The sequence below is a fragment of the Crocuta crocuta genome, unplaced genomic scaffold (genome assembly GCF_008692635.1).
Source record: "Crocuta crocuta isolate KB4526 unplaced genomic scaffold, BGI_CrCroc_1.0 scaffold216, whole genome shotgun sequence".
Classification (NCBI taxonomy): Eukaryota; Metazoa; Chordata; class Mammalia; order Carnivora; family Hyaenidae; genus Crocuta; species Crocuta crocuta.
In genome coordinates, this window is record NW_027531504.1 from 447,502 (window position 1) to 467,021 (window position 19,520).

The 19,520-nt window shown below is 38.2% G+C and overlaps 1 protein-coding gene across 3 annotated transcripts in view; it reads left to right on the top strand.

The window, feature by feature from the left end:
- Window positions 1-19,520, top strand: part of WASHC3 (WASH complex subunit 3) — a 120,814-nt gene that overhangs the window by 73,311 nt on the left and 27,983 nt on the right. The window lies entirely within an intron of this gene.

Consider the following 19,520-nt stretch of genomic DNA (forward strand, 5'->3'; position numbering starts at 1 on the left):
ATGGATATTGAAGATGCTTGCACAACAATGTGAATGTACCTAATGCCATTGAACAGTACACTTTAAAAATGATTAAATGGTAAATTTTTGGGGTCATTTATATTTTACCACAATTTTTAAAAACTATCAAAATCATGCAAGAACCTAAGAACCTAACTAGGAAATATTGTTTTTTTAAGACCTTTGTTAGGAATCTAATACCCCTTGTAGAGAGCCAGATGGGCAAACAAGGCTGCAGTAGAATGTAACAACCAATACCATGTTCTAGGTACTGCTCTAAAAGTCAGGTACTGCTCTAAAAATCAGGACAAAGATTGTTGTTCGTTTGTTTGTTTGTATAGCAAATAACTACTGAGTTGTTACTATGTGCCAAGTATTGTTCTAGGTATGAAGGATATTGCAGTGAATAAAACAGATAAAAGGGTGCACCTTCATGTAGCTTGTGTTTGTGTTGGGGGAGAGAGACAAAGAAGTAAAATATATTGTATACCAGATGATGAAAAGAGCTTAATGAAAAATTAAGTAAGGTGGATACATAGTAGAGAAGGATTCACAATCTAGTGATGGGAAAGACATAAACAGAAAAATCCAAATGAATGTTCCACAAAGAATATATGTGGAATACTTTATGGATATACTGAGGAGAGGCATCTAATCTCAACTTGGAGAAGGAGAATGTCAGGGAAGCTGTAGATATGTCGCAATATCTGAACTGAATATCAAAGAAGACCATGAAGAGGCATTAGTGGAAGTTGGTAAGATCCAGCAGAGGGACCAACGTGTGCAAATACCAGGATGTATGAGAAACTATGGGACATCCAGAGAACTAAGTAATTCAGCATGAGGTGAGAGATGAGGCTGGCATGTTGCATCATTAGGGCCCATGGTGTAGAACTTGAGTTTTATCTGGAATTCTATGGAGAACTATCAAAACATATTAAACATGAAAGTGACATGATTGGATTTTACTTCAGAAAGGTCACTTTTTGCTGCATGGCTCTGACTGAAAGAAGCCAAGACCAGAAGCAGGGAAATCTGACTACTGGACCCAAAAGAGAAGTAATGTTGAACTAAAGCACTGGCTATAGGGATAGAGAGAAGACCCATTTGAGAAATGCCTAGAAACAAATTAATAAGATTTGACAACCAATTGAGATGAAGTTTGAAGAAGAAAGAAATCAAAGATGCTGCCAAAGTTTAAGGCTATGAGTGATGAGTTGGTACCATTTACTAAATTAAGTGCAGAGAATAGGCTTAGGGTAAGTAATAATTCCATTGAGACTTTTCTTTGGGTACTTGTGGACATCCAAGTGAAGCTGTTTAGTAGATAGAGAAAGTCTGGAACTTAGGGGGGAAATCTGGGATGAAATTATAGATTTAGAAGTATCAATCTGTATAGTAGGTAGATGAAATCATGGACATGGAGCAGATCATGAAGGAAACAAGATATAGATTGGGAAGAAAGCCAAGGAAGGAGCCAGAGAGATACCACCTAACTCATAGGACAAGTGAGGAAAGAGCAGCCCAGTACAGAGTCTATGAATATATGGTCAGAATTAGAAGAGGACTCACAGAAGTTGGTATCACAGGAGCCAGTATCAAAGAGTGATTCAGAGAGGGAGCAACCACTATCAACGAATGCTAAATAGCACTTACTGTACCTTGTTATTTAATCATTTGACTTTCCTGCCAGATTTAAGCTCTGAGAGGACATTTGTACTTCTTACAGTCATATTCCTGGCTCTGGGTACACAGCAAATACTTAATAAGTATTTTGTTGAATAAAGTAAGATTAAAGCTAAAAGAATCTATTAGATTTTGTAGCAAATAGGTACCTGTAGACCTTGATGGGAACAATTTGAAGGATGGTGAGGGTGAAGCCATATAGCCATGGGTTTAGGTATAAATGGCATGTGAGAAAAATAGAAGAATCTTTTTAGAGGCTTAGTTGTGAAGAGGAAAAGACAAGAAAATAGCTAGGACGAAAGTACTCTGATAGGGTCATGAGGTTTTAGTTGTTAAACTTTTATTTTTTTAAAGATGATAAAATGCCTGGATAGGAAAAGACGAGAATTGATGGAGAAAGTATGCTCTGAAGAGAGAAGAGACAGAATCCAGAGGCTGGTTGGAGGAATGACATAAACATGTAAATAGTTGAATAAAATTAAAAAGCTAAGAACAGAAACAACTATGCAAGAACTCCTCTCAGTCATTTCATGATTAATTATTAAACAGCTGGTGGTCAAAAAGGGATCAGTGTTTAGGAAAGGATGAAATTATTTGGATGAGACTGGGAATTTTTTTTGGAGGCTGTGGGATCTGAGCTTAAAGTGTGTGGTAGGTGGAAAAGGTAGAGGAGCAGGGGGAAGGCATCCTATGTGAAGGGACTACAGAGGCAATGCTTTGTAATAATAATTTAAAAAGAGGCCCTGGATCTTTTTCAAGCCGTGCTTGAAATTTATCATACGTGGTAAATTTTAGCCATTGTTTCTTTAGATACTTTTTCCTGTCTCCACTTGCCTCTCTTCACCTCTGGAACTCCAGTGACACAGGGTGCCTGGGTGATTCAGTCACGTAAGTGTCAACTTTAGCTCAAGTTATGATCTAAGGGTTTGAGTTCAGGCCTCGCACAGAGGCCTAACAGCACAGAACCTGCTTCATATCCTCTGTCCCCTCTCTCTGCCCCTCCCTCTCAATCTCTCTCTCAGAAATAAATGAACATTAAAAGTAAATTTAAAAAAACAAAGCAAAAGAACCCCTGGATCTTTTTCAAACCATGCTTGTAACTTATCAAATGTGGAAAATTTCAACCACTGTTTCTTTAAATGTTTTTTTCTATCTCCACTTGCCTCTCCTCACCTTCTGGAACTCCAGTTACACATACGTTAGGCTGCTGGATGTTGTCCCATAGCTCACTAATGGTCTATTCATTGTGTCCAGTCTTTGTGTTTCATTTCAGGTAGTTTCTTTTACGGTCTTCAAATTCACTGACCTTATCTTTTTACCATGTCTAATCTGCCATTAATTCTAACTAGTTCACTATTCAACCGTAGAAATTTGGCTTGGGTCTTTTAGATCATCTTCCATTTCTCTCCTTGTCATGTTCATGATTTCTTCTAATTCCTTAAACATATGGGATGTATTTATGGTAGTTATTTTCATGCTTTTGTCTACTAATTCCATCATCTATGTCATTTCTGAGTCTCTTTCTATTGATTTTTTTCCTCATTTTGGATGTTATGTTCCTGCTTCTTAGCATGCCTGGTAATTTTTAATGTAATGTCAGACATTGTAAGTCTAACATTTTGGGGGTATTTAATATGTTTCTAATTCTTTAAATATTTTTGAGCTTTACAATAGGATGCAGTTAACTTACTTGGAAACACTTCTTGGGTGCAGAATAGCCTTTAAGCCTAGGGCTAATTTGACCCTTCCTTCTGAAGACTCTGCTCAGCTCCTTCCATGTTAAGAAGTCTTTCCAGTCTGGCTTGTGGGAGCATAAACTATTCCCAGCCTTGTGTGTGCTCCAAAGTTTGCTCCTCCAGCTCCTTTCCAAGGATTTCTCCAGTCTTAGTAGTTTCCTCAAGTTCATGTACCAACTGTTATTCAGCTAAAGATTGAGGACCCTTTGCAGAAATCTGGAACTCTCTCTCATTGCAGCTGTCTTCTCTCCAGTGTCCTCTGCCCCATGATGTCTAGCTGCCTTGGCACCTCTGTACTCTGAAGTCTGTCTCCTCAGCTCAGGGAGATAAGCAAACTGCTGGGTTCGCCTTCTCTGTGCAGTGGCCTGGAAGCTCACCAGGCAGGAAACTCACCAGCTAGGGCATTCATCAGGTTTGTCTTTTCCCCCACCGCCTGCTCTTTTTCAGAGATTTCTATCCTGTTCTTTTTGATTTCTAGAGCCTGAAAACCAGTTTCAAAGATTTTGACCAGTTTGTTTAGTTGTTTAGGGAAGAATAGTCCCCATTACTCCGTCATGAGCATAGGTTGAAATTCATTGCTTTGCCTTTAGACCCTTAACTCTGATTAGAATATGAGCTCCTTGAAATTCAGCAACAGAACTTGGCACATACTAGACACTTAATAAATATTTTTTAGTAGATAAGTTCCTGTTTCCTTTCAACATTGTCCCTAATGAACTTCTTTCAAAATTTAAATTCTAACCATTTCTCTAACATACCAAGAATATTATTAATTCTTTCCTCTGAAATATTGACCGTCCTCTATGATATTCATCTTGTTGTGGTTAATATACATCCATATTGTCCCTAAAATGTTTAGAAAAAGAAAAAAGATCCTAGAGAGGACCTACAAAACTGTAGTTACCTCTGGTTGACTTAATCCACTAATAATCTCTTGAACAGAATTTCTAATATGTTACATACCCATCAATTGGTGATATAATCCAGTGGCTTAAATTTTCCTTAGAGGACATGCTTCCTGTGCCTCATCTGCCAAATAATTTAGCCTATCCCTGGTCAGGCTCTATAGTTTATGACCTGGAGAATAGAAAATGCTCAGAAGTGGCTAGTATTGGCATGTTGATTCTGTCACTTTCAGGCTACCAGGCTAAGTGCTAAAACATATCTTGAGAGAAATCATCTCCTAAATCAGGAGAAAGGGTAGAGTAAATTTTAGAAGGGTAAAGTAAATTCAGTTCAATTGTAAAAACTGTATTAACACATAATGAACACTTGGGCTTCCTTCATTATCTTTATAGCTTGTCTTCCTTCATCCCTATTAGCATGTGTGACCTTTTGAAAAATAGAATGACATGGCAAGAGTGGAACTACATATATTATTCCAGCACTAAAAAGAAAAAAACTTTTTTCCCATTTTTTTAACTAATCAAATGTGGAATTAAATGGAAACATTTTTTTCAATCTTTATTTATTTTTGAGAGAGAGAGACAGAGTGCAAGCATGGAGGAACAGAGAGACAGAGACATAGAATCTGAAGCAGGCTTCCGGCTCTGAGCTGTCAACACAGAGCTTGATGTGGGACTCGAACCCACAAAATGTAAGTTTATGACCTGAGCCAAAGGCAGATGCTTAACCAACCTAAACCACTCAGGCACTCCAAAACATCTTCTTTTTAAGTTTGTTTACTTATTTATTTTTTGAGAGAAAGAGTATGAGCAGGGACGGGGCAGAGAGAGAGGGAGAAAGAAAATCCCAAGCAGGCTCCACACTGTCAGCACAGAGTCCAATGCAGATCTCAATCTCACGAACCACGAGATTATGACCTGAGCCAAAATCAAGAGTTGGACGCTCAATTGACTAAGCCACTCAGGTGCCCCTAAATGGAAATATCTTTTTAAGTAAAAATAATTTTTCTCCCTAAATTAAAATGCAGTATTGTGTAGAGTAAGAATGCCACCTGACAAGTCACAGCATAAGTGAATTCTTATTACTGCTTTCATTTTACTTTATTTTATTTTTAAGTAGGCTTCACACTCAGAATGGAGCCCAGTGTGGGGCTTGAACTCAGAACCCTGAGATCAAGACCTAAGCTGACATCAAAAGTCGGACACTTAACCAACTAAACCACCCACCTGCCCCCTCAGTGCTACTTTGAAAAGGGAGCATTTCCCAACTTACTGCCCTTGTTCTACATCCATTTTTCATTTTGGAATAATGAATCTGGATCCTTAAGTACTAGAAGAAATTGGCACCACTTTGCAAACAGTCCCCAGACTCCCAGGGCTTATCATTAGCAAGATAGAATAGGCCCAGAAGAATGGTATGTTTGGAAAGGGTTTTGAGTATTTCTTTTCAGATTTTGATGAGAAAGAGCAATGTGTCTGCTTATTTAGGCTCACTGGTGAGTCAAAGTTAAAACACAAAATCCATTTTCTGGGACATAATGTGTTGATATTTGAAAATTTTTTTCTAAATGAGAGAGTCAAGTCACAGTGTATTTCCCATATACACTGGTCTCATAACTTCTCCATTTAGACAGTTGAAACTGAATGGAAAAGGAGGAGAATTTTTAGAGTTTCTTTCCTTTAAGTAAAAGAATTTAATTATTTTAAACTTTAAGGACCACACTGCCCAAACAGGCCAATAAAGCAATGATAGTAGTAGCAAAACAAAACTCTGTAAAGTTAATTTATTAACCAGAAATTTAGTTTCATTTTATGAAGGGCTGGAACATTTTGACCATAGAACTTCTGAGGTGCACAAGGGGATGTAGCATGGGGATGGGAAGGGCTGAGTTTTATTTCTTTTTCCCTTATTTCATTTGTACTAATAATTCGAGGGAGGAGTTTTTCAATGTTGGCTATAATTATCAGGCCAAGAGATTTTAGTTGACATAAGGTTGCAACACTCAGTACACAGGAAAAATGGGGGGACTCAAAGTCAAAATAAGTTTCTCCTCCTGGAGCTATTCAAGGAGCAGGAACAGCTTGTTCACTAACTGCACAGAAGAAGTCATTTTTGTTGTACTAAAGGCTTGACGTGAGAATCTTTCAGTTCCATCTTGCTCTGCTATATAACGCTGGTGACAGGTATTTAAGAACTGCCTGTTCTGTCCAAGAAGTTCTGTCTGTCCAACAAGTACTATCAGATCGTCTATATACATAGTTAAGCTGCTCCCAACTGCTTTGAAGCACAGCAGACCCTCCCTGTGGCAGGCATGCCTCAGGTTGTAATTCTTTTCCTTTGGGTTTCATACTCCTCATTTAACTTTTGAATTTTTTTCCCCTCACACTTCAAAGTCAGTGAATGAGGTCTTGCTCTCTTTAAAGGAGCCCCTTTTATTTTAAAGAAAAGATACTCGGGTCCTGAATGCAAAGACCTGCAAAATGTAGCAAAATGCTTTCCATGATGGCTCAGATCCTCCCTTAAGTTTGTTTTCCTTGTATAATCAGTTCTATTTGATGGCAAATCCTTGAGGCTATTTTGCATTTTGTTAAATGCTAATACACACCAAATTTGTAGAATCATAGGGGGTTGGTGTGAAGTCAGAAGGTTCTACAAAATTAGGGCAAATTAAGCTAAAGGTCAGTATTATGATTAAACCTTATAATGTCCACTAGCCCACAAAAAAAAAAAAGGCAGTGTACTGGAAGCCCTGCAGTTGAATCCAAGAATGCTTTTTCTGAACAGTTACTTGCCATTCACCAATGTGAAAGCAAAATGATCAAATATTCTGGTTTTTGGGAATTTGCAATTGTTATTTGATGTTCTAATAGAGATATTGGCTCCAAGCTCTTTGTGGGAGAGGAGTATTTTGCAATAACGTCTTCTTTAGAAAGGTTGAATCTATTTAAATACGTCAGAGAACAACTGCCCTGATAGAAAAGTTATTAAAATGAGCTCTTTCCCCCCTCCCTTCTTCTTGCCTTTTAATGGCCCCAAACAGTATTTCAAATTTTTTGTCTAAATAATTTTTATAACATGCAAACTGTACAGAAAACCATAGCCACTAAAACAAGCCTGCGATTGCACTAATCTCCATAGAAACACTGAAAGGCAGATCAACAATTCTGGACTATAGATGAGAACATCTATAAACATTAACCTGTTTATTTCATTTTGAATTTCTTCCTACTGTACATGTTGACAACTTCCCTACAAGGGAAAAAAAAGTTCAGAAAAATTAGAGGAGATAGACCTATTTTATTTTTGCAGTAAAAAATAACACTGAACTTTCTATAGTAGTTTCATCCAACAGAATGATAATATAAGCTAACATAAATTATTTTAAATTTTCTAGTAGTCACAATTTAAGAAGTGAATTCATGTTAATACTACATCTTATTTAATGTGATAAATCTAAATTAAATGTTATTTCAGCGTATAACCAATATACAAATTATTAATGAGATATTTTACATTATTTTTCTCATACAAAGTCTTTGAAATCTAGTGTGTATTTTATACTCACAGCAAATCTGAATTTGGATGATTCACATTTCAAATGGTCAATAGCCATACATGGCTTGTTGCTTACCATATTGGGTAGAGCAATCCTATAGAGGAGTACATAGTCACTGTATTTAAAAAAGAAATAGTCTCTTCATTGGAGAGCTCTTGCGTTTCTTTTTCCCCCCTTGGACTTTTTAGAAGCTACTCTAGAAGGCCCTTTAAAGACTTCACATGTTCCTATCAAGAATGATTATGCCTCGGGGTATCCTACAGCCTACGAAAGTAGGTCCACCAGAATATGGTGGTAGTTGCTTCTCTGTGTCTTCTGTAGTAACATTGTACATGAAGCCACAATGAATCTTGGCTTCTGGCTATTGTATTAATTTTTTTGAACCCTTTACACTCAGAGCCTCTGGCCTGACAATCTGCTGAAGCTGATTTGAATCTAAGGGGAAATGCATCCAGTTATGATGGGCCAAGAGTTATTGCCTACTTGAACAGCCTATCAACTAGCCCACATTCAGCACCTGTTACAGGCTGAGTACTGGCTTCTCTCATAACTTCATTTGCTCAGGTTCTCTCTGCTTGCAGCAATACTTTACTAACATCCTCATCTCTGCCTCTATTCCCCAATTATTATTATTATTATTATTATTTTTTATTTCTAGGAGAGAGAGAGAGAGACAGCGTGAGCAGGGGAGGGTCAGAGAGAGAGGGAGACACAGACTCTGAAATAGGCTCCAGGCTCTGAGCTGGCAGTCAGCACAGAGCCCGACGCGTGGCTCGAATCCACGAACCGTGAGATCATGACCCAAGCGAAAGTCGGACGCTTAACCGACTAAGCCACCCAGGCGCCCCTCTATTCCCCAATTATTAACATATCTGATTGTTTTGCTTCTTTAGTGGACCTCTGAGATGGCTCCCACTGCTAATAAATTGCAGACTCTTTAGTGTTACACATGAGGCCCATCCTACCTGGCCCCAACTCATCTCTCAAGCTACACCTCCATCTAGTTCCTTAATTGTATGGCCACTCCCCCATTCTCTCTTCACATGTCCTCCAACCAAATGGCTTCTTGCTATTCCCTGACCATGCCTTGTCTTTCTTTCATATCAGGTTTGTATATAGTTTTCCTTGCCTGGAATGAACTTTTTCCTCTGTTTGCATGTCAAACCCTACTCATCCATTCTAGAAAACCCAAATGGGTGTCCTAGATTTGCTACTTATTCCATGAGGGAGCTGACTGCTAATCTGAAAGCATCTTTGTTTCTGATGGTAGAAGTCAAAATCCATTTTCTGTTTGGGGGAAGTTTTCTTAGTTTGTTTTTTTGTTTGTTTTTTGTTTTTGTTTTTGTTTTTTTGCTAGCTGTCTTGTTTCAGAGAGGAGCTATTGCTAATCCATGAGCAACCTCCAATAATGTTCAAACATTATACAGCATTAATGCCCTAGTCTTATCAAGAGTAATATCTCAGAAAAAAACAGAAGCTTTTTTTAAAGGTACACTTGAAAGCTCTTTGAAAGTAAAAATGAACACTTTTTAATACAGTTATGTTAAGAAGGGACTTAAAATAAGACATGGACCTCTTAACTCCTTTTGAGGGCTGTGTACACATAAAGCACTCATTTTGTAAGTACTGTTATCCCTTTAGTGCTTTTTTAGGGCAGTATCCCATTCATGCTTTTTATAGCAGAGCTATCAACAATCCATTCTCACACCTCAGTATGTCCCAAGTCAAACTCAACACCATCTCTTTAAACCTGTTCTTCTGGACTCTCTGAGTTCTGGAAAGGACATCACTTGGAACTGTACCCAATATACCCTTCTCTGTCACTCCTCACAACAAATAAGTTGCTAAGTCCTTTTACTCTACCCCTGAAGCCTCTCTGTGATCATTACCTTTTTGCTATTCCTACTGCCAACATCCCAGTTCAGGCCCATGTTGCCTATACCCTTGAAATCACCTCCAGCCCTTTCGCTTCAACTTCTAAACTCCAGCACTAACCAAGACTTCTAAAGCCCAGCTCTAAGGATGTCACTTCCCAGCTCAACACCACCACCACCACCCTGCCCAGTTTCTCCCTGTCACCTAATAGACAAAATCCAAATTCTTTAACCTGATGTTCAAAGTCCACCCACACTTTGACCCCAATATAACATTATAATGCAATTTCCTCCTCCTCCCCTACATGTACTCCAGCCAGAATGTACTAATCACATCCCATATACACCCAGCCCATTCTTAGCATCTTGGCTTTGTGGTGTTCTTGTCTCTTCTTACTTTCCTAACTTATTGCTGATCAAAATATGATCCCATTCTTCAAGGCCAAGTCAAAACTACTACCTCATCCATGAAGTCCCTCTGGATTTTCCAGCAGGAAATAATCTTGTGGTCCTTGTATTTACTTTATTTGTGTATTTGTTATGAGTCTTACTGTAGTTTACTTTGTAAGCTTGTTTTGTGTATATGTGAATCAATATCTCAATATCTTATCTGTGCTGAGATTATAAAATTTATTTCATTGACTCAACAAATATGTATTGAGTGCCTACTAGGTGCTAGTGCAGTACAGAAAACAGTGATCAAGCCAGAGTATTTATTTTATAAGGCCATGCTAGGGTAACTAGTATGTATTTAATTCCTAATTTATCTGAAAAACGTATTTCTAGACTAGAAAAATAAGAATAGGAAGTAAATTAAAAAGGCTTCAGAGAAGCTAAACTAGAAGTTCACAACATCTAGGAGTCTGTCTCTTGTCACTGTAGCCATGGAGACCCCAGCAAGCCTTCACATACAGCCCTTTGCTCAGTTACACGCATCTCCAACAGTAATAATCATGACAACAACCACTGAGCTTGGACATGTGATTTCCAAACTAATTTCAGATGAGAAGCCACAAATTAGGAAAAGGGTGTAGAAATGGCACAGACAGTCACATGGGCATCAGTGAGATGGACAGTCCAGCAGCAAGGGAGGATCCAGAAAAGCTAAAAAACAAAACAACAATAAAAAAAATCTGCAGCCATTTAAAATAGGGACAAACAGTTCTGCATACCTCTGATGGGCCTGAGGACTTCTCAGTGTTCTAGCACACTACTACTTTTAATGATAAGTCATCAAGCTGGGTTATGTTTACAGAGCACTGTTTTAGAAGGCAGGGAAGATTAATATATTGGGAAGGTTTCCATCCAAGATAATTAAAACTCTTGGTGTTTAAAAGGATGATTCCTCAGCCATCTATTAAACTCACTTATCCAGAACGGCTCTCTCTCACCCCCACCCGCAGGCTCTGGAGCCAGGGTTTTATTGTACTTCCTTGCACTTCTTGATTCATTTGCCTCAGAACATTCGTTGGCTCTCAGCATTCAGTTCAATTTTCATTCAGTAAGTTTCATCCCCATCTTATTTGCACAACACTCTAAAAGGACCAATGGAGGACACAAAAGATTTAAAATGTCTAGACCCTAGTCTTGTCTTGGAGATGCTCAGGGTCTAGTTTAGGACATAATACCTACATCCTTAAATGAACATAAATACACAATAAGAGATTCAAATAAGTGTATAGTGAAACAAACTTTACAGTGAAGGATTGATTGCCTGTGAAAGGACTAGAGCTAATCAGGAAAGATTTCTTAAAACCTCTGAGCCAGAAGTGGAAGATTTGGGAAGGACATTTTGGTAAAGAAAACAGGACAAAGAGGAGTGACAACTCTAGGCAAGAAAAAGCAAACGCTCTGTAGGCAGTGGTAAAGAGCTGGCCTGGCAGATGGGCTGAGGGCCCTGCTTGGGGAAAATGAGATATATTTGAAGCATTTCCACAGTTTTATACAAATCCCTGTCATCTTTCTAAAGTCATGTCTTAGTCTACTTGGGCTGCCATAACAAAATACCATAGACTGGGTGGCTTAAATAAAAGGTGTTTATTCTCACAGTTCTGGGGACTAGGAAGTCAAAGATCAAGGTAATGGCTGATTGGGTTTCTGGTGAGTGCCTGATTCCTGGCTCGCGGACAGCCACATTTTTCTGTGTCCTCACTTAGGGGAGTAGGGAAAAGAAAACTCTGATATCTCTTCTTATAAGGACACTAATCCCATTGTGAAGGTCCCACCCTCATGACCTCATCTAACCCTAATTACCTTCCAAAGGTCTCATCTCTGAGTACCATCATATTGGAGGTTAGACCTTAACCATATGAATTTGGTAAGGATAGAGGAGCTGGGGATAAGGACATAAATATTCAGGTTGTAACAGAGCATATGAATGTAAATCCCTGCATCTTCTGAAAAGCCAAAAAAATTCATTTTGATGTATAGATTGGTACTCTTTTCAATGGTGTCATCTTGCTAGAGAGTTCATGTAACAACTGGTTGCAAGCTACAAAGTTGACTTGATTTTCTTGTTCTAAGTTCATTTCACAAATGAAGTTATAGGAATGTAGGTTCTTCTTTAGTTAGAAGCTCTGGAGGATCCTACTTCTAGAAGACCTCATCCAGTGCTATGAATGTGCTGTGAATTTACTGCTAAATGAACAGCTGAATAAATGGTTGAAAGCAAGACAAATAAATTAACATTTGACTAAAGTCAAGTCATATATTTCTCAAAATTAACAGCCTGAGCTGGCTGATATTCTTGTGACTGGTGCATCATGACTTTTTAACTAATTAAAAGCAAATCAGAAAGTCAGGGATTTTAAAGTCATTTTTTTCACAGACATGTTCATTGTAAATCCAGTACCATATCCTGTTGAATTGGCTGCTTTGTGTAATTGAGAGCCAATTTCAATGTTCACATGACAATGAAAATCTCAAGCTTAAATGTATTAATATGTTGTCTTGGCAGAACACCAGGCCTCTTAATAACAAAATATGGAGAGAAATGATATTAGTCTCCAAAGACTTGAATTTGATTTCGAAAATAAACTGATGTTGTTCGTAAAAAGATCATTCACAAGAAGACATAACTGTGGAGCTGTGGACTATAAAGTAATTTAAATGAAAAACAATCCAAAGGACAGAGAATCAAAGTTTGAGTATGGTATTTAGTTTGAAGGCCAAAGGGCAAAATATTCAAATGTTTTAGAGCCTACCTGAGCAATTCAAGTTCTGAATAGTTACTAACTCACTGATCAGATCACTCCTAATCCGGACACAAGTAATTAACAAGTAATTTGCCAAATACACTAGGATATGAAGCAGATGCACTGCAGATCCTGGGATTCAGTTGGATCCCAGAAAAGGAGACTGCATCATCTCTCCTAACCATGGCCGTCATTCATTGAACATGTACCAGGTATCTGTCCAGCACTGTGTCAAGTGCCATACAGACTTATCTAATCCTTAATAAACCCCTCATTGAGCAGATAAGGAAACTAAGGCTTAAAAATAGGTTAAGTCAGGGGGTGCATAGGTGGTTCAGTCGGTTGAGCGTCTGACTTTGGCTCGGTCATGATCTCACAGTCTGTGATTTCAAGCCGTGCATCGGACTCTGTGCTGACAGCTCAGAGCCTGGAGCCTGTTTCAGATTCTGTGTCTCCCTAACTCTCTGCCCCTCCCCAGCTCGTGCTCTGTCTCTCTCTTTCTCAAAAATAAATAAATGTAAAAAAAAATTTTTTTTTAAATAGGTTAAGTCAGGGCACCTGGGTGGCTCAGTCGGTTAAGTGTCTGACTCTTGATTTCAGCTTAGATCAAGATCTCACTGTTTGTGAGTTCAAGCCCCCATCGTGCTCCCTGCTTATAGTGAGGAGTTTGCTTGGGATTCTCTCTCTGCCCCTCCCCCTCTCACTCTGTCTCTCTCTCAAAAATAAATAATAAATAACTTTAGAAAAAAGTATAAAAAACAAAATAGTTTAAGTAAATTACCTCAAATAAACAAGTATGTAAATAGAAAAGCAAGATTTTTGCTTTCACTATTGGCCATTCCATTTTATTCCACTCAAAAGATGGTCCTTGAAATGACAACATCAGCATCACCTGGGAAGTTGTTAGAAATAAGAATCTCAGACCCCATAAAGACCTACTGAAACAGAATCACTGATTATAGAACCTAGGAATCTATTGTTAACCAGCTCTCCAAGACGTTCTAAAATATCTGAAGCTTGAGAAGCACATATCCATTCTACTCTATTTCACAAAACTTTAGCAAATGTGTATATTTCATTTTGCCTGTAGAGACTCTTACCAAACCCAGAAAATCAATAACACATCCATTGCTCTGTTTGAGCTATGTGAACAATAGTCACCATACCAGTGACCATAATTCTTACAAATAGAATATATAAAATGAGCCCAAGGAAAACAACCCAATAGCATTATCCATCTGAAATATGAACAAGGGCTACAGTGACTGGAATTCTTTCAAGACCTGACTACACATATTGATTTGGGATTAAAACAGTAATCACTTAGCTCATTCTAAGCTTTAACAGATAAAATAGATTTTTAATGTAAGCTCAGATATGAGTATCTTGCCAAGAGGGCAAGAGTAAACATCCTGTGTGCTGTGACAGAAGTGAAATGTAATATATGAAAAAGGCAATCAGAATTCCAATCTATTGCTATGAGTGGTTGTCTTGCCAAATAATGAAAAGTATTGACATTGCTGCTGAGCTGTCACTGGCATGCTACACAAACATTGAGATTTTCTAGACAAAGTTACTGGAAGTTGTTCAAATATTTACGATGGTGTAATGGGTGAACTGGAGAATTTCTCTTTCAAAAAAATTTTTGTTCCAAACTCCTTGATGAGAAAATATTTGGAATAAACCACAGTAGATTTATATACAGACTTATATAGCTGAAATTGATTTTTGTTTCCTTGGGAATTTAAGAATCTTTTTAATAGTTGAGAGCTGGTGTACAGCTGCAAGACGTTGGCTTAATACAGAGCCAATATTTATGCTTTCTTGATAGAAGAAATGAGAATTCTCTCTCTGTTTTCTATCTTACTTATGTTGAAAGCCTGGCAACACTGGGATATAATACTTGCTTCTTCAAAATGTTTTTAGATTGTTGTTCACTGTTTTGTATTTCATCTCGAAGCTGCTTTATTTATAATATTATTAAACCTCAAAAAAACCCATATGGTGGAAGAGAATGGAGAAATTTTGCAATTCATTGTTTTATTCTTCTTTAATAGAATTTATGTGAAAATGAAAATTATTCAAGTCTGCTTTTTGTCTCAAGGAGTATGTCTATACCTTGCAACAGAATGGTTTAAACATATGGGTAAATTCTATTACACAATAAATTTTATCGCTGGCATTTAATTCTGAAGAAATTGCCCTTTTTCTAACAGGAGTGTGAAGGTTTAGGTAGATACTTGCCTTATTTAAATAAAGCAATGCAAGCCTCAGAAAAATACAAACATAGTTTTGTCTGAATGTAGATCCAGCAATGTTGTTACCAGCAACCCCTATTTCTTAAAATCTCTAGGTTCAAATGGAGTGCCTGAGTGGCCCAGTCAGTTGAGTGACTGACTCGATTTTGGCTTGGGTCGTGATCTCACAGTTTGTGAGTTTGAGTCCCACTATCAGTGCAGAGCCTGTGGGACTAAAACTCACAAACTGTGAGATAGTGCAGAGCCTGCTTGGGATGCTCTCTCTCTGCCTCTTCCCTCTTTGCATGTGCAGGCAAATCCCTGCTTGGGATTCATTCTCTCTCTCTCTCTCTCTCTCTCTCCCTCCTTCCTCTCCCTCTCTCAAAATAAATAAACTTAAAAATTTGGTTAAAAAGGGTTTAAGGAGCATCTGGGAGTCTCAGTCTGGTAAGCGTCTGACTTGCAGTTTTGGCTCAGGTCATGATCTCACAGTTTGTGTGTTTGAACCCCGCATCAGTGACAGTGCAGAGCCTGCTTGGGATTTTCTCTCTCTCTGCCTCCTCCCTGTTTGCATGTGCATGCTCTCTCTCTCAAAATAAATAAACATTTGAAAAAAAAAAAAGTAAGAGCAGGAATCCAACTGGTCAATATAGAGGTTAAAATCATGGACACTGGAATCAGATAGTCTTGATTCCAATCCTTGATCTACTTCTTACTACCTATATGACCTTGTACCAGTCACTGTAGCTTCTTATGCCTCCATTTTTTTTTATCTCATAGAGCTGTTGATCAGATTTACTCAGAGAGTGCTCAGAAAAGTGCCTGGTGTGGGGCAGGTGGTCAATATATGGATGCCATCATTGTTATTCTCTGGGACTTTTCCATCACCTGAAAAATGGAGGCAATAAACAAACCAATCTATGGGGTTTTAGTTATGGGGAAGGCTAGAGATTCCATGAGCTCCAGAATCATGCATGTCTTTTCACTACAATATCCTAGCACATAGTGTAGACGCCTGACATACATTAGCTATGAATAAAAATTTAAGTAAATGAATAAATAAATTATATATGTAAAGCATTTGGCATAGTGCCTGGCACAAAGCAAGTATTCAGTAAATGAGGGCTATTTTAAGTATTTTTAACTATTTTGTGGAATCCTTCATAGAGTTTTTGTTCAAGCCTGATCTCTGTCCATAGTACTGGGAAGTCTTTACTGAAAGTCTCCATTCTTAAGAACTAAGACCTACAAGAAGCTCTATCCAGTGGCACTATGGAATTACTTCTTAGGTCTTGAAGAAAAAGGAATTAGTAGTCAAAGCACTGTGCCAGAAATCTAGAGATTAAGATTCAAGTCCTGGCTTCACAATTTCCTACTTATGTGGCCTTAGACAAGTCATCTCTTTGAGTCTATTTCTTCTTTTGTAAATGAATGGTTTGGATTGAAAGATCTTCTTCTAACATTGGATCTCTATAAGTTTACAAATTATGTTATAACTCCTTGTTCCTGAACATACAAACAATTTTTATGGCTTATCCTTCAGGTACATAGCATTTCTATAACACACACACGCACACACACACGTTTAAGTCAGCAGTACCTGTTGTGATTTTTTTCATCCAATACAGGAACTTTTCCTTTGTAATAAAAAATTCCTTGGGGCACCTAGGTGACTCAGTTGGTTAAGCATTCAACTCTTGATTTTAGTTTAGGTCATAATCTCAGTTTGTGAGTTAAAGCTCCACTTTGGGTCCTGCATTGACCGTGCAGAGCCTGCTTGGGATTCTTTCTCTCCCACTCTCTCTGCCTCTCCTCACACATGCTCAGGTATGCACATTCTCTCTCAAAATTCATGAATAAACTTTAAAAAAAATTCCTCTCTCCATTTATACCTTTTTTCGGTGATTCCTGGATGAAAGTTTTACATTTAGATCTGGCATCCACATTAGATTTAAATGCAAAATATTCTAAAAGAAAGCCTTAAGTAAAACTAATAACTTATTTTGTCCATCCATCCCAATGTGATGTCACCCCATCCAAACTCATCCACCATTTCTTATTTGTGCCAATTATTTGCTATTTCTTGAATATCCAACTGGTTAGGCACGTGTGTATGCGTTGTCTCCCTATGTAAAGAAAGCTATCATCTACTATTTGCTAGGGACCGTGCTAGGGAATTCTCTGATTCTTTCACCAGTCCTCAAAAAACTACAGATGAGGAAACTGAATTTAAGTGCATAAGTGGATGCCCAGTTTAAACTATAGGTAATTGGTGGCTTCTGTTTCTACTCTATACTGTCTTTCAAATAGCTGCTTGCCTCGTCAAATATCAGCAGTCTAAAAATGTCCCTGAAAGCAGATCTGTTTATTATATTTGTTTGACCTACCCTCCCCATACACAAAGTGTTGTGAATGTAATAGGTGCTAGAAAATGTATGTTGAGTAAATGAAAGAAAAAAGGGGGTGCATTGGGCCTTCCTCAGTTTTGTGGCCTCATTTCTCTCCTAGAGTTCTTTTTTTTTTTTAATCAAAACAGGAAGTGGTAAGTTAGTCACATGAATACAAACCATGGAGTTACCACAAATGGCAAATTGGCTCTAAGGCATTGAAGAAGTCAAAGCATAGTCCCCTCTATTTCTTTCTCAGCACTCAGTGGACCTGAATATCAGTATTTCCATCTCATGATAGCATCAGTAGACAGCAGCCTGCTGTGGAGAGTACAGGCAATGTCCTAACCAGGGCAAGGATCTCTAGACCATTTCAAATTCTATACCAAAGAGTTTTCTCTAGGCTTATTGAAATATATTTTAAGAGAAGTTTCTTGGTATTATTACCAATCACATGTATTTTGAATATTACAAATGTGAGAGATTGAACAAGGCCATTATTTCTGGTGATGGAGATGAGTGAGTTTATACTTAAATAGCAGTGATATACTTAAAGGGGGATTGTGACAGTAATAGAATTCTAGAATCTTCTTTAGCAATTCTAGAATCTTCTTTACTGGGTACTCTTGAAATGTAGGGAGTCATGATCAGTCTGGGGATGGGAATGTTACATTAAACTTAGCGCTTGTAGGGACACCTGGGTGGCTCAGTTGGTTGGGCATCTGACTACGGCTCAGGTCATAGTCTCACAGTTTGTGGGTTTGAGCCCCATGTTGGGCTTTGTGCTGACAGCTCGGAGCCTGGAGCCCGCTTCAGATTCTGTGTCTCCCTCTCTCTCTGACCTTCCTCTGCTCACTCTCTCTCTCTCCCTCTCTCTCTCTCTCAGAAATAAATAAAACATTAAAAAATTTAAAAAAAATTAGTGCTTGTATTAAGCAAGTTAAACTCAAGCAGTCCCAAAATTTAAGCTTTACACAATAAAGGTTTATTTCTCACTCATGCAATGGTGTAATGTAAGAACTCTTGGTCAGCCAGTGATCTTACAGATCATATTTCAAGGGTCCAAGCTCCTTCCTTGTTACAGTGTCACCTGCTCTAAATCATCAGAGTTCTCTCCACTAAGCTTCAGGTTGAAAAAAGAATGTGGAAAATTAACCAGAAAGTTCCTAAAGGCCAGGCCTAGATACATATCACTTTCTGTCCACGTTCTGTTGGCCAAAATTCAGCCACATGGCTGCACCTAACTGCAAGGAAAGCTAGGAAAAGCAGTCTAGCTGAGTGCCCACTAAGAAAAGAAAATGTGAGGCTGAGATGGCTCAGTCAGTTAACCATCTGACTCTTGATTGTGGCTCAGGTCATGACCTCACAGTTCATGAGGTTGAGCTGACAGCATGGAGCCTGATTGGGATTCTCTCTCTCTCTCTCTCTCTCTCTCTCTCTCAAAATAAACATTTTTTAAAAAGGAATTTAAAACAAGAAAAGGAAATGGGGTATAAAGAACACAGTAGTCCACCACAGCTCTAAACATATACTTCCCATCTAGCATTATGGGCTCTTTATACAGAGCCAATAAATGGTTGCTCTTGTTACAACTGGTACATCTGATACAATCTAATAACCATTATCTGTGCAAAGCCAAGTGTTCATTGTGGGCTATGCAAAATAAGACATGACTTCTGCCCCTAAGAATTTTGCACTAAAATAGAGCTCTCAACCAACTCTAACATGGAGAAGAATAAATTAAGGATAAAACAGAGGTGACAGTGTTTTTAGCATACATTTGGTTATATGCCTATCTGCCCTAACTTTAAGCCTCTCAAGACCACGGTCTCATAACACGTCTTTGTAGTCTTTTATTCAGTGCCTAGCATACAGCAAGTATTATAAAAGTATTTTTAAAGAGAACAAAATAGCCACAAAAGAAGGAGTGCAGAGAATGAAATA